Here is a 14534-nt window from a genome sequence, read left to right as displayed (position 1 = left end):
GAGAACACATGAAAGTTTATATTTTTGTTCAGATTATGTAATTTCTGTAATAAAGTTTGTATCATAGAATGGTAACTTCTTTCTGTTGTTATTATTTAGATGTTTGTTGTAACTTAATTACTTAAATGTACTTCAAGATAATTTAGTAAAACAATGGCTGTACTGTGGTAATACAACCAATTTATGGCACATGATCCATGTTTTTTAAAACCATGTTTACTGCAAAAAACATGGTTGCTGCAGTCATGGTTACAATGGTTTTATGTAGTATTACTACAATATAACTGTAGTAAAACTATGGTATTAAAACCATGGTTGTTAAAAATACCAGTTACTACAGTAATTCAAACTACAGTTTTACTATAGTATTACTACAATATAACTGTAGTAAAACCATGTTTTTTTAAAACCATGGTTCGCACCAAAATACCGCGGTTACTACGGTCATAGTTGTATGGGAAGTTAACCTAACTATGACGACTTCCGCTCTGAGAAACCCGGAAATGTGAAAAGGGTCTAATTCTACTTTTTTTTTTCTTTCTTACAGTGAACCAAGTATTCAGACATAGTAGCCTTGGTACACTTTGCTATCTTTGCTGTGTCCGAATATGCCTTCCCTACCATGTAGAAAGCAAAGATAGCAAAACCGTGTGTGTGCGTGTGTGTGTGTGTGTAAGAACGAGAGAGAGAGAAAGACCCAATTGAATCCAATAAAATCCTGTTGAAATTGTCCTACAGAATATGTATGTATTGTCTTATAAGACAATTCTCACAGAATCTGATAGGAATCAGATAACATTTGGAATCTTATTGGAATCCTTTAGGATTTATCCTACGGGATATTTATGTATTATCTTATAAGACAATTCCCAAAGAATCCTTTAGGAATCAGATAAGAATCTTAAAGGACAAGAAATAAATTATCCTATAAGATTATTTCTAACGGAATCCTATAGGAACGGTTCCAAAATATGATTAATTATGAAAAATTTTAAATGGAATCCTGTACAGATTTCCATTAAAAATCCTTAAGGATTTTTTGACAAGGGATGAGCCTATAAATCGATTTTATTTTATTATAAATAAAGGTTTATTTGTTTCTAGTTATTTATTTTGTTCACTCGCATCCACATTCACCCATCAAATATGATCCCGCACCGCACTCGGGTGTGCTGGGTCCCGCGGGAGTGCATGTCTCTATTTAACGTTAGGTTGTTAGAGCGGTCTTGCTACACAATAAATCTGTAAATTATTGAAAACAATAAACATACCCCTTGCAAAAAATTACACAGTTGTACTGCAGTATTTTAAATAGGTTAAAACTAATATATAAACTCAATAGTTAAATTTACAGCAATGAAATGTTAATTTTTATTACAATGCACTTAAATTAATTGAAGTTCATGCATCTGTTTTCATGTTGATTAAAAAAAAGTCTACTGACAATGTCTGACATGATTTCAACAATTACAAATATTAAAATATAAATATTACTTCTACATCACAATTCTTGAGTTTATTTGAAGCTCGTTGGGCATTGAATGGAGTGCGAAGGGTGCTAGACAACATGTCAAACAGGTCCGTTTATGTTGCATGGTTTATGGAAGCAAGTAGGTTTCTGAGGTGAGAGACCGCGGCGCTCAGCGCTCATTAACCCCAGCGAGAGCAGCCTTAACTCGGCTCGTCCTTCTGACGACTGCCGCTGCCTGGCAGAAGCCCCTCCCATGACGCAAATTCGCGTCTGTTGTGTAGTGAATGAAGCGAATGGAGTCAAATTGTTCACGCGTCCATGTTCGCGCGAATAGTGCTATTTATTCGCGTCACTTGCGTCTGGTGTGAACGCAGCATAACTGTTTTGTGTGCTAAACCGGAACTGAGATACCGTCAACCGGAAGTATCGAGTGTCATGGCGACACTAAGACTGGCCGGAAAGTTGTGGATAGAATGTGCGCGTCCGGTGTGCGATACCTGAGCCGTGGCGCGAGCTCCGCGTCCAGTGTGTGCGACCCCCTTTACAATTACAATTACAAAAACCACCAGAGGGCAGCAGAAGACCACTCGTTGGTTCATTCTGCTCACAAAGCATATATATATATAAACATTTTAAAATCATTAAAATAATATTGCAAATAAAATGTTGTCAATGTTTACCAGTTTAATGTATTTTTTTATTTTTTACAATATTACATTACGATTAAAATAACACCTGCAATTAAAGGGGAAAACATTGAATAAGCAATTTGTTACCTATCATTTATTTCAAATATCTATATGTCTACAGTATGTAAGCATTATTTAATATATTTATATGTAAAACAGAAGTGTGTGTGTGTCTGTCATGCTAGCAAACAGCACTTCCAACATGCTACACATGCTAGCAGTGAATAGCTACATGCTAATAGTGATTATCTAAGTGATAAAACCAGGCTAAAACATATTAAGAACTCTATAAACACTCCATAGTAACCAACTGTGACAACTACCAACTGCCTAGAAACACCATAGCAACCACCCAGAATACCTTAACAACTGCCTAGCAACCACACAGAACACCTTAGCAACTGCCTAGCAACGCCATAACAACCACCCAGAATACCCTAGCAACCGCCTAGCATTGCCCTACCAACCACCTAGAACACTGCTTCAGAACATCATAGAGACATGGGGGTTGGGTCTTTTGACTTATGCTAGCAAACAGCACTTCCAACATGCTACACATGTTAGCAGTGAATAGCTACATACTAAAAGTGATTAGCTAAGTGTTAAATCAGGCAAAGAACATAGTAAGAACTCTATAAACACTATAGTAACCATCTGTGACAACTAACTGCCTAGCAACACCATAGCAACCACCCAAAATACCCTAGCAACCATCAAGAACACCCTAGCAACCACCTAGCAACATGTTAATCGTGTTAGCATAATGCAAACAACATGCAAATCATGTTATCATCATGCTAGCATCATGTTAATCATATTAGCATAATGCTAAAAACATGCTAATCATGTTAACATCATGTTAATTGTGGTAACATCATGTTAGCATTATGCTAATTGTATTAGCATCATGTTAACAACATGTTAATCGTATTAGCTTAATGCCACCAAACATGCTAATCATGTTAATAATGTTAACATTATGTTATCATGCTAATTGTGTTACCATCATAATAACATTATGCCAATTGAGTATTATGCTAATGAACAACATTATGCTAATGAACAACATGCTAATCATGTTGCTAGCATTATGCTAACAACATGTTAATCATGTTAACAACATGCTAATCACTATTAACCCTATTATAACTTTTGAAATCATATTTTGTCAATTTATCACAATTTCATCTGAGCTCTGTTTTAATTATTTTACTGCTTAAAGGCCGTAAATGCAAAAGATCTAAACTGTTTAAAGGCCTTAAATGCTTGAACCCCGCTAAATGCTGCTTGCAGCTTTAATTCTTTTTATAATTGTTTTACTTTACCTTTGTTCTTATCTTTGGTTATTGTTATTTTATATGTTCTTTTGAGTTAAATATGATGATTGAAAACTGGGTTTGATGGAAATAGTAAGTTTGACAATAAGGTTTGAGTATGTGTAAATCTGTGGAGGGTATGATGAGTGAGTAAGGGTTTAACAAGAAGGTTTCTGAGTAAACATCAGGGAAGAGTGATCAAAATGGATGTTATGAACGTGTTTGAGAAAGAAATGAATGAGAGGTGTTATAATAAAGATGGTACATGTATGTAGGCTGTAAACTGAAGAATGGTTTATTTTTATATCAGACCATTATTGTGGATCTGACCATTTTATTTTATTTTATCTTATTTTTTGTATTATTATTATTTTTTTGAATTACTATTATTATCTTTACAACTGTTTTAACTATGCTTGTTTTTAATTTTTTATTCGTCCATATGGTATTCTTTTTTTCTCATGCATTTGTTATCACTGTTTTAATTAATTTCTATGTAAAGCACTTTGAATTGCCATTGGGTATGAAATGTGCTATACAAATAAACTTGCCTTGGCTTGGTATGTTGACGGAAGTCGTGGGATTTCATGTGTTGCGTGATATCTCTGCTTCCCCATAATATAGTCCCAAGTCAATATCTGCCTAGGAAATCGCCTAGTCTTAATCCGCATCGCTATTTGTAGTGAATACGCAGGCCACAAGAAGTAATTAGGTGTTTTTTGTTTTTGTTTTTGGATCACTTTTACTCTGGACATGCTAGCTGGCAACATAGGATTCCATTCATTATGCTAAGCTAAGCTAGCGGCGACCAAAAGACAAAATGCGAGACAAAAATGCATTTGCCCACATATCTAAATGTAGGAAAGAAGTTGAGTAAGCCCTATTTCTAAAAACGGTGGAGTGTTCCTTTAATAATGTCCATCCTTCACATTAAAACAGACAGAACAGAGAAACACAGAAGAGAAAAACAAGCCGTTTGTACTGTGAAGTATGTGTACTCACTCATCTGTGATCTGATGTCTTCTCTCTGTTTCTTCATCCTCTTCATTCGTTCTTCTGCTCTTTCTTCCTCTGCTCTTCTTCTCTCTTCCACCTCCTGTAAAATCTTTCTGTCTATCTCAAAATGGCGGCCGTTGTTTTGTGCCACTGTCTCCTCAATCTTCTGCAGCAGCTCCTTGATCTGAGTGTGGTCACTCCTGTTGTGATTGTTGAGCACATGATACCTGTTCCCACATTTGTCCACCATCCGCTGGAGATCCTGTCCTTCTCTCTCAATGTGCTGCTCTATAGATGTGTCTGACAGAGAGTCTCCATGAGTGAACAGCACTATAGTGTGACTCCAGACTCTCTGACCGAGAAGATCCAGATGATCCTGCAATGCTTTTCTCTCAGTCTCTGTAAATCTATCATCTACATCTATGATCAGTAGCACAGCGTGTGGTCCTGGAGGACACAGAGACACACTGAGCACAATCTCCTGCTTCAGTAACTCAGGACTCTTCTCTACAGTGAGATTAATCCACCATCCTGGAGCGTCAATGACAGTGATGTGTGTGTCTGCTACTTCTCCATGTCTCCTCACACACTGAGCAGATCTCTTCAAGTCAAACTCCTCTCTGCCCAGGATGGTGTTTCCTGATGAACTCTTACCAGCTCTTCTATAACCCATCAACACAATCCTCAGCTCTGAGAGATGATGAGCGTCACCTGAAACACAGAGAATAAAACACACTTGTTAAGGTGGGTGAGATCTTTAATCTTCTTAAATAATCTCTCTCACACAATCCACAGTGAGGGAAACTTGAGTGACATTGATTTTCACTCAAACTGTATTCTCTAAATGTACATGTATCTTTCTGTTCGAGAGGCTCAATTGGTTTTTGTGACCAGTGATCTCCCGGCCGTGTCTGGTAAATGCTGTCGCAGCTGAGGAATAGATGTACTAAAGAGTCTACACCCAAAAGACCACAACAAAGACAGTGACTACTTTGACATGGACAGCAGTAATCTAATTATTGACCTTATTCTGAATTAGTCAATATTCTGATTAAGGTGTTTAAATGAGTTGCTTTTAGAGTACTCCAGTCATGTTCCCGTTTTACATGTTATAGAACATAGATCAATTAATGGCACGTCATTACGTCCCCATGCCACGCTATGTTCTCCAACATCCGATCATAGCGCGACTTTGGCAGGTCTGTTAAAATTAATAGGCTCAGGAAACCCGCTGTAACTTAACCTGCGGGTGTCACTGTTGGGCAGTTTTACTTTACATAAAAAAAGTATAAAAAATCACTTGTTTTTATAATGTTTTTATATACTTATATATACTTTTAGAATAATAGCTTTGATTAATGATGAAAAAGCTTTTGTTTTTCCTGCCATCGAGCCACAGGCGTTCACTAAATGACCCATCCGGTCCGCGATTACAGATACAAACTTATTGTATTTTACTTTTACAATGAGCATAGTAATAACAACAAAAAGAAAAAAATATAGAGGACGCAGTGTTCAGAATGAACAGTCAAACAAAATACACACCTCCCATTGCAACGCGTTAGGTTGGGCAATGACATTTCCGACTGACAGATACGTAAAAGATAAACGGGACTTTCCACCATAAGGATACCGTTTTTTGTACACATTATATTAATTATAATTCAGATTCTGTTTTATTGGGCACAATATTATCGATGATTGTTGAGAGGGGCACTTTTGGTTAATTTTCAAAAATGGCAGAGACTCGAACCCCCAAAGCCTCCCCTCTGCACTTCCCTGGTGTGTGTAACGTTGTGTGTCCTGTCACAAAATGCGGCGAAATCTCCGACACAACGTTAATAGTTAGATTAATGTGTGTACATGTCTGTAATGCTCTCCGATAATGTGACTAAAATAGGCATACTCCACATGTCTTAATCCGATTTATGTTTAGTTTGATTATGACTTTCATCAGATTAAGGTTATTAGAAATCGCTGTTTACATGATAGCCTCTTAATCATAGTATTGTCTTAATCAGATTAATATCGGAGTATTGTTGTCCATGTAAACGTAGTCAGTGATAGTGTTGGAAGACTATAGAGCCGCCCTCGGGGTGACTGTAGTGTTGGACCAGCGTAAGCCTGAGAAGGACGGTGAGAGTGTATAGATGCTGTAGACCTGTGTGCTCATGGGTGGTTGAGGTAGTGATAGTAGCTTTTTGACGGGACGCCGTCACCTTATTTCGGGAGTGGTATTATCTTAAAGTATTGAAATGTATTAGAAGTATTTGAGAAGGGAATTAACTCGAGATACTGTAGTATTGTATTAACTGGGAGTTGTTTTGAATTGTCTGTGGTGAAGTCAGATATTCGTATTGAGAATTTCCACAGCAAAAGAAAGCCAAAAAAGTGACTGATCCCTTTTATAAAAGGCTTTATGAAAAAAAAAAAAAAAAGCCTTAGTGGCATAAACAGATCCAGAATCTGATGTGTATTGACCGACATGAAATCAGAAAAATCTCAAAAAACTGTGAAGATATTGACACGTTTTCTTTTATAACATTAGCTTTCATCACAAGAGAAAAGAAGCTTCACACCAGATTTAGCTACAGCTAATTTCCATCCGCAGTCCCTGAAAATGCTCTCCGATTATGCGACTAAAATAGGCATATTCCACATTTTTAATCTTAATCCGATTTGCGTTTAGTTCGATTATGACTTTAGTCAAATTCTAAAATGGAGTGTTGATGAATTTGACTAATAGTTAAGGAGCCCAGGAAGTTTCAAATCCACCTATATCAAAAGTTAGAAAAATTATGAATGAATTAATGAATTAATAATATTTTGGGCAATCATCATGTCATACTGTGCAGTCAGAGAGCCTGAGAACGGGATTGTTTAAGAAATGAAAGCTCTTCTTTCCTTCAGTAACAGCTTTAGTCGCTGTGAGCCGCTCTGAACTCATCTATTGGGAAAGCCTCGACAAATACAGATGAAAAGCTTCTAGTTATTATTGCTGTGACTGTTACATTTTCATGATTTACTTCATATACTCAGTGTGTGTGTCTGCACTATAAAGTACTCACTCATCTGTGATCTGATGTCTTCTCTCTGTTTCTTCATTCTCTTCATTTGTTCTTCTGCTCTCTCTTCCTCTGCTCTTCTTCTCTCTTCCACCTCCTGTAAAATCTTTCTGTCTATCTCAAAATGGCGGCCGTTGTTTTGTGCCACTGTCTCCTCAATCTTCTGCAGCAGCTCCTTGATCTGAGTGTGGTCACTCCTGTTGTGATTGTTGAGCACATGATACCTGTTCCCACATTTGTCCAGCATCCGCTGGAGATCCTGTCCTTCACTCTCAATGTGCTGCTCTATAGATGTGTCTGACAGAGAGTCTCCATTAGTGAACAGCACTATAGTGTGACTCCAGACTCTCTGACCGAGAATATCCAGATGCTCCTGCAATGCTTTTCTCTTAGTCTCTGTAAATCTATCATCCACATCTATGATCAGTAGTACAGCGTGTGGTCCTGGAGGACACAAAGACACACTGAGCACAATCTCCTGTTTCAGTAACTCAGGACTCTTCTCTACAGTGTAATTCCTCCACCATCCTGGAGCTTCAATGACAGTGATGTGTGTGTCTGCTACTTCTCCATGTCTCCTCACACACTGAGCAGATCTCTTCAAGTCAAACTCGTCTCTGCCCAGGATGGTGTTTCCTGATGAACTCTTACCAGCATATCTATAACCCATCAACACAATCCTCAGCGCTGAGAGATGATGAGCGTCACCTGAAACACATTATACAAAAATTGATATTGTTCACTCTTACAAGAAAAGTTTCTAGTAGAAGTTTGTGACAGAGGGCTCTGTCATGATCAAAACAGCACTACATTTTAACCGCACATTTGATGCACAATCCATCCAGTTTACTGTTTCCTACCATTGGGTGCACACGAGGGTTAGATTAACGCTTCAGTACCGTACATATTAATACACATTTCACACCATTATCACATCCCTTTCCATACCATAATAAACATACACAGACACCATTTAAGTTCATCGATAAGATGTTTATTGTAGTTAGCTGTAAATTATGTTTTGTCTTTCGTTGCAGTTTGTTTGTGCTGTGTTTTGTCCTGGTTACTGGAAGCAACTGGCAAACCACGGTTACAATCCAGAAAGCCAGATGACGCTGTGTTCCGCGATACGCATGCGTGATGGTAACTAGACCGTCTAAATGTTGTTTGTTGGAGGGAGGATATGAGGCCGGAGAGGAAAGGTCTGCGATCTCAGGGCAATTTTGCAGAGGAGGATACGGACTGGGATACGGAGCCTGAGGAGGAGGAAGAGATGGAGATGACAGAGACAAAAGGGAGTTCAATATGACAGCAACCAGTCTCAAGAGCTGAGAGTGAGATGGTGAGCATGATGTGAGCTTTCCTGACAGTGCAGGATAAGAGAGAAGAGGGTCTACTCTCTCAACTAGAATAGTACTATTGTCCCCGAATAGAGCAGCCTACTCCAAAGATTCAACGCCACGACCTGACATCAGCAGAATGACAGTCACAGAGAGCATGTGCCCACAGTGTCAGGCCCAGCACCAAGACAACGATGCTGCGCTCAGAGCCTACAATACCAGTATATTTAGAGGAGAAAGACATCAAAAACTACCTCCAACAATTTGTGCGTTTGGCACTGACCTGGACAGTAAAGACAGTACTGAACTTTGTATGCACACTGAAAAAAACAATAAGTAGAATTTACTCAATAAGTAGAAATTTTATTTTGCAAGTTTTTGCACTAATTTTTTTCAAGTAAATTTAACACCTAAGGAAATTAAGTAAATTTACTTAACTAAGCTGAGTAAAATTTACTAATTGCACAAGTACTGTACATAACTTGGCCTGATAAATTTTATTGAGTAATTTTTACTTACAAATTGTAAAGATGTAGATAATATAATTAAGTAAATGCATTTACTTTTTAATGCATTTTACTTGTTTTATACAGTGCTGGTTATTACCATATTTTATATTAATTTAAATCACTGATCCTTTTAATACAGTTTACTTGTTTTATGCAGTGCTGGTTATTTTAAATTAAATTAAATGTTGCTTTTATAATGTGACAAAATAATACTGTGACAATGTGCAGCTAACGGTAATTTATTGACAAGAAATAAAAAATAAGCACAAACAGAAACATGTAGCTAATGCTTCACTCAGGTTTAAATGTTTAAGATAGCATCTTAATCTCTATCAAAACATTTTGAAAACATTTAAAACTAAACACTGAAAGAAAACATGAAATACAAATTCAGACATGTATAAATATAAAAACATTTTTTCAAAACATCTTTTTAGATTTAAACCCTCATTATCAACTCAGATGTTGTAATACAACATACGAAATTTGCATGCAACTAATACAAGTGTAAATGTAAAGGTTACACACAACATGGATGTCACAGGGTACAGGTTTTCTCAAGGGTCCAGACAGATAATTGCTTTTGGATGGAAACATGTAAAGTCAGTCAAGTTACTTATTAGTATCAAAACATTAACAGACTACTGTTACAATTAAAGCAAATAAAGGGAGAGTTCACCCAAAAATAGAAATTTGATGTTAGGGGATCCAAGATATATTTGACTTTATTTCTTCAGGAGAACACAAAATAAGATTTTTAACTCCAACTGCTGCAGTTTGTCAGTCATATAATATGTGTGAATGGAAACGTCTTGGTTACGTATGTAACCCTCGTTCCCTTTCAGTTGGTCACGTTCGACGTACGTCAGACTTAGACCGATGAATTGGGATCTGATTTTAGAGACCAATCCTACTTCGAGTGTGTAAAAACGAGCCAATGAAATTTGGCATGCGTTCCACGCATTCCACGCTCCGCCCCGCAGCGCGGGTATAAATAGGAAGTGTAATGGTAGATTAGCGCTTTTTCTGCTGAAGAGCTGACTAGTGACTCGGACTCCTAGCGGAAGCACAGCGCCTGGTAACGGGACGTACGTCTCCGTTCCCTCCTTCAGGGAACGAGGGTTACATACGTAACTGAGACGTTCCCTTTTAGTCGGTTACGTTCGACGTACGTCAGACTTAGACCGACGAATTGGGATCCCTATTGAAAACGCCAGGAGGCTGAACATTCCAGCGTCCTGCTTGAGCGCACTGTACCGTCTAGTATGGTACGGAAGTCAGGGCTCCAAGCAGGGAGCACAGTCACTGCTGTCTCTGCAAGACCCACTCAGTATGACTATTGGATAACGCTGGGAAAGCGTGCCCGTCTCAGGAGATGGAACGCTGCGGAGCCACAGCCCACTGAGGGCATGGTGGTAGAATAAACATAAGGACTAAACTGGCAGGGTAGTGCAACATATGGCAGTCTCTGGGGTGGTTCCAACCAACGTGTAAGGGGGAAAGCACACGCCCAGAGATGCCAGAGCGGGCTCTGTCCAGGGAAAGACATGGTAGCCGGTAGGGTAGCTGGTACCGTAGAGGAATACACATATGGGGTTGCCGTGAGGGAACCACTACATATGGAACCCAGCCTACAACCACGTTTCACAAGCATACGGGTGCAGGCCTAGCATCAGATGGTCCGCAACGTCTGACACCACAGGGGTGACGGAGGAACTCATAGGGTTAGCCGTTTACGGGGAACACAACTGGAGACAATAGACGCACATATCCAGCTCAGAGGACAGGAGTGGCATTGCAAGCTGACACTAGAATGGGCACTTAACTCTACTGGCCACTGGGGACGAGGATGCGGGAAGATACCGGCTCTACACGGAGGCTATAAAATCTAGCGAACGTGTTAGGTGTCGCCCAGCCCGCAACTCTACATATGTCTGTCAGCGAGGTGCCTTGAGCCAGCACCCAGGAAGAAGCAACACTCCTTGTGGAGTGTGCTCTTACCTCGAACGGGCAAGGCACATCTTAGGACTGGTAAGTCAAGACTATAGCATCCACTATCCAGTGGGCTAACCTCTGCTTGGAGACAGCCTTTCCCATCTGCTGGCCTCCATAACAGACGAAGAGTTGCTCTGAGTCCAGTCAACGTAAGCGCGTAGAGCGCGGACCGGACACAACAAAGCTAGGGCTGGGTCTGCCTCCTCTGAAGGCAGCGCTTGCAGGTTCATTACCTGGTCCCGGAAGGGAGTGTTAGGAACCTTGGGCACGTATCCAGGCCAGGGTCTCAGGACAACGTGAGAGTTACCGGGCCCGAATTCTAGGCACTATTCGTTGAACGAAAGTGCATGCAGGTCCCCTACCCTCTTGATAGAAGCCAATGCGGTCAGGAGCACTGTCTTCATTGACAAGATTTTAAGCTCACATGATGCTAAAGGCTCGAAGGGAGGGCTCTTAAGTGCCCTGAGCACTAGAGCTAAATCCCAAGAGGGTACCGAGTGGAGCCTGACGACTAGGTCGTGCTTCCCTACGGACTTACCTTCCACTGCATCATGGTATGCCGCTATTGTGATGGCGTATACTTTGAGGGTGGAGGGAGACAGCCTTCGCTCCAACCCAACTTGCAGGAAGGAAAGCACGACACTAATCGAACACCTTCGGGGGTCTTCCCGGCAGGAAGCACACCACTCAACAAACAGGTTCCACTTCAGAGCATAGAGGCGCCTCGTAGAGGGGGCTATAGCTGAAGAGATGGTATCTACGACTGCTTGTGGTAGTCCATCCAGAACCTCGGTGTCCCGTCCAGGGACCAGACATGAAAATTCCAGAAGTCTTGACACGGGTGCCATAGAGTGCCCCGTCCCTGAAAAAGAAGGTCCTTCCTCAGGGGAATGGGCCAAGGAGGGGCTGTCGCGAGGAGAGTTAGTTCTGAGAACCAGGTCCGGTTGGGCCAGTAGGGCGCAACTAGCAAGACCTGCTCCTCGTCCTCCCTGACCTTGCACAGTGTCTGTGCAAGAAGGCTCACTGAGGGGAATGCATACTTGCGTAGGTACCAGGGCCAGCTGTGTGCCAGTGCATCTTTGCCGAGGGTACCCCCCACTGCATGAAAAGTGGGATTTTCGTCCCCGTAAACGGCCGGAAATCTCCCTGATTTTCGACAATTAACGTCAGTTTACAGCCTGTGAACATCGCGTTCGTCTGTGCCACATATTGACGGAAACGAACCATGAAGTATGTGGAGCTTGCGGAGGCATGCTGGCGCCGGCGCTAATGGCTCTAATTAGCATATGAATAGCAGCTCTGGGCGGCGCCTTGCCGGAATGGCTTGAATTTCCTCACTCAGTATTGGTTGAAACTACTACATTGAAACAAGAAATATCACTCGTGATTGGTTGGCAGATCTGTTACTATTGGTCAACCTGGGTAATAAATTAATAAATTTAAACCCCCAAATTATAATAATTTTACACACATATATATATAACATTATGATTTGCATATTTTAAAATTGTATATATTCATATTCATGTGATATGCTATTATGTTTTATATTCATGTCATTGTTATCCTATGGACTACGCCATTATAACCATCAAGGACATTAATTTATTGAGGAAAGGAAAATATGCCAGGGACGTGCAGTTTATTCAAAGAAAGAGCTTTATTAGAACAAACACACAACCAAATGCAAAACGTTTGAGATCTGCCCACACAACAATAGGAAGCTCACGAGAAGCCCAAAACCCTACAGCACCATGAAGTCTCTGTTTTCCGCTTCAGAGCTGTAGGTAACTAGCGCCATTCTGTCTGTTTTAAGTCCATTTTTCAGACGTCTGTCGTGCGTTGCCCTGTTCTTTGGAATCGCCTCTAAACTCGATTGCAGCGTGGCACAGAGCTCGGCGAGCTCCTGGCTGGTCAAACAGTCCATCCAGACACCGCGCCAACGATGCCGTCTTCCTCATCAGACATCAGGTCTATGGTAGCGCACTTCCAAAGGCCCACCTCATCCTCAGCTAACACACTCTTTCTTGCTTGTAGCAGCTGTAAAAACAAACAATAAAGACAATCAGTATTGCGCGATGTACTGCGTAAAATGCACCTGAAAAATAGTCACACTGACCAAAAACGGATCTAATCTAATAAATCTTACCCTCTTTCTTCTCAATCGACTCCGAGCTGAACTCTTCACAGCTTCTGCTTGCGATGCAAGAACTGGATGTTTGTACCTGAAGCTCCTGCGTACTGTCTCTGTCTTACATGAAGCTGGAAAACAATTAAATGAGTGTTATGATGAAGTTGTGAAGACGGCGTACTGCTTCCTGTAAAATGACCAGAAAAAGAAAACACTTTTATAAAGCAACTTACATTTGTTCTTTTACAAGGCTAATTTCAGCTTGTGCTACTTAAAAAGCTTTGCTTTAGGTTACTTTAGCTTAGATAACAGTCTTACCGCAATCTTAGGACTGGTCTTCTCTTAGGCACTCGTCTTTTCTTCTTAAAGTTAGTATCTTCCACACAGTTTTTCGACTCCAAAGCAAGCAACCTATCATCTATGGACAGCAACCTGGAGATTACTAAAGTTAACTGCTCGTTAAAATCGGCAGCAAACTGAGCAAGCTGACGAGATAGCCCAATGATTGCATTCAGCTGTTTCTTTCCGCCGGTGTTACGGATCAACTGGGGATCATGTTATCTGGGGACGGGCGCGTGCACGCAGCTAGTTTTACCTGGATTTACAGCAGATGTTAGACGAGGACAGATTCGTCACAGCGGATTTTCCACTGAACAGATTTAAAACGCTTTCCACATTATTGGTAAATGTTTGCATAATATCAGGCTCTGTGTTTTCCTCTGTCGCTGCTTTGCTGTATGTTTCAAACGCAGTTTAAGGGAATTTTTAATGTGGTTTCATTTCACAACACAGACCACGCCCACATTTTGTTACATTCTTTTCGATGAAAGTCGTATCCAATGACAATTACATTCAATAAATTACATTGTGTCGTATTAGTATCGGAATTTTTATTTTATTTTTAATAACTATTGTTTTTGTAATTTGCTTAGGGTATTTTTTAAATTATATATATATATATATATATATATATATATATATATATATATATATATATATATATATATATATATATATATCCT

General features: G+C 40.1%; 1 pseudogene; it reads right to left on the bottom strand.

The window, feature by feature from the left end:
- Positions 1–4401: 4401 nt before the first annotated feature.
- The window catches only part of LOC137064607 (GTPase IMAP family member 8-like), a 58339-nt pseudogene continuing 48206 nt past the window's right edge, over positions 4402–14534 (bottom strand).

The sequence above is a fragment of the Pseudorasbora parva genome, chromosome 25 (genome assembly GCF_024679245.1).
Source record: "Pseudorasbora parva isolate DD20220531a chromosome 25, ASM2467924v1, whole genome shotgun sequence".
NCBI classification, from domain to species: Eukaryota; Metazoa; Chordata; class Actinopteri; order Cypriniformes; family Gobionidae; genus Pseudorasbora; species Pseudorasbora parva.
The sequence above is the reverse complement of the archived record's forward strand: the minus strand, read 5'-3'. Positions and strand labels throughout refer to the sequence as shown.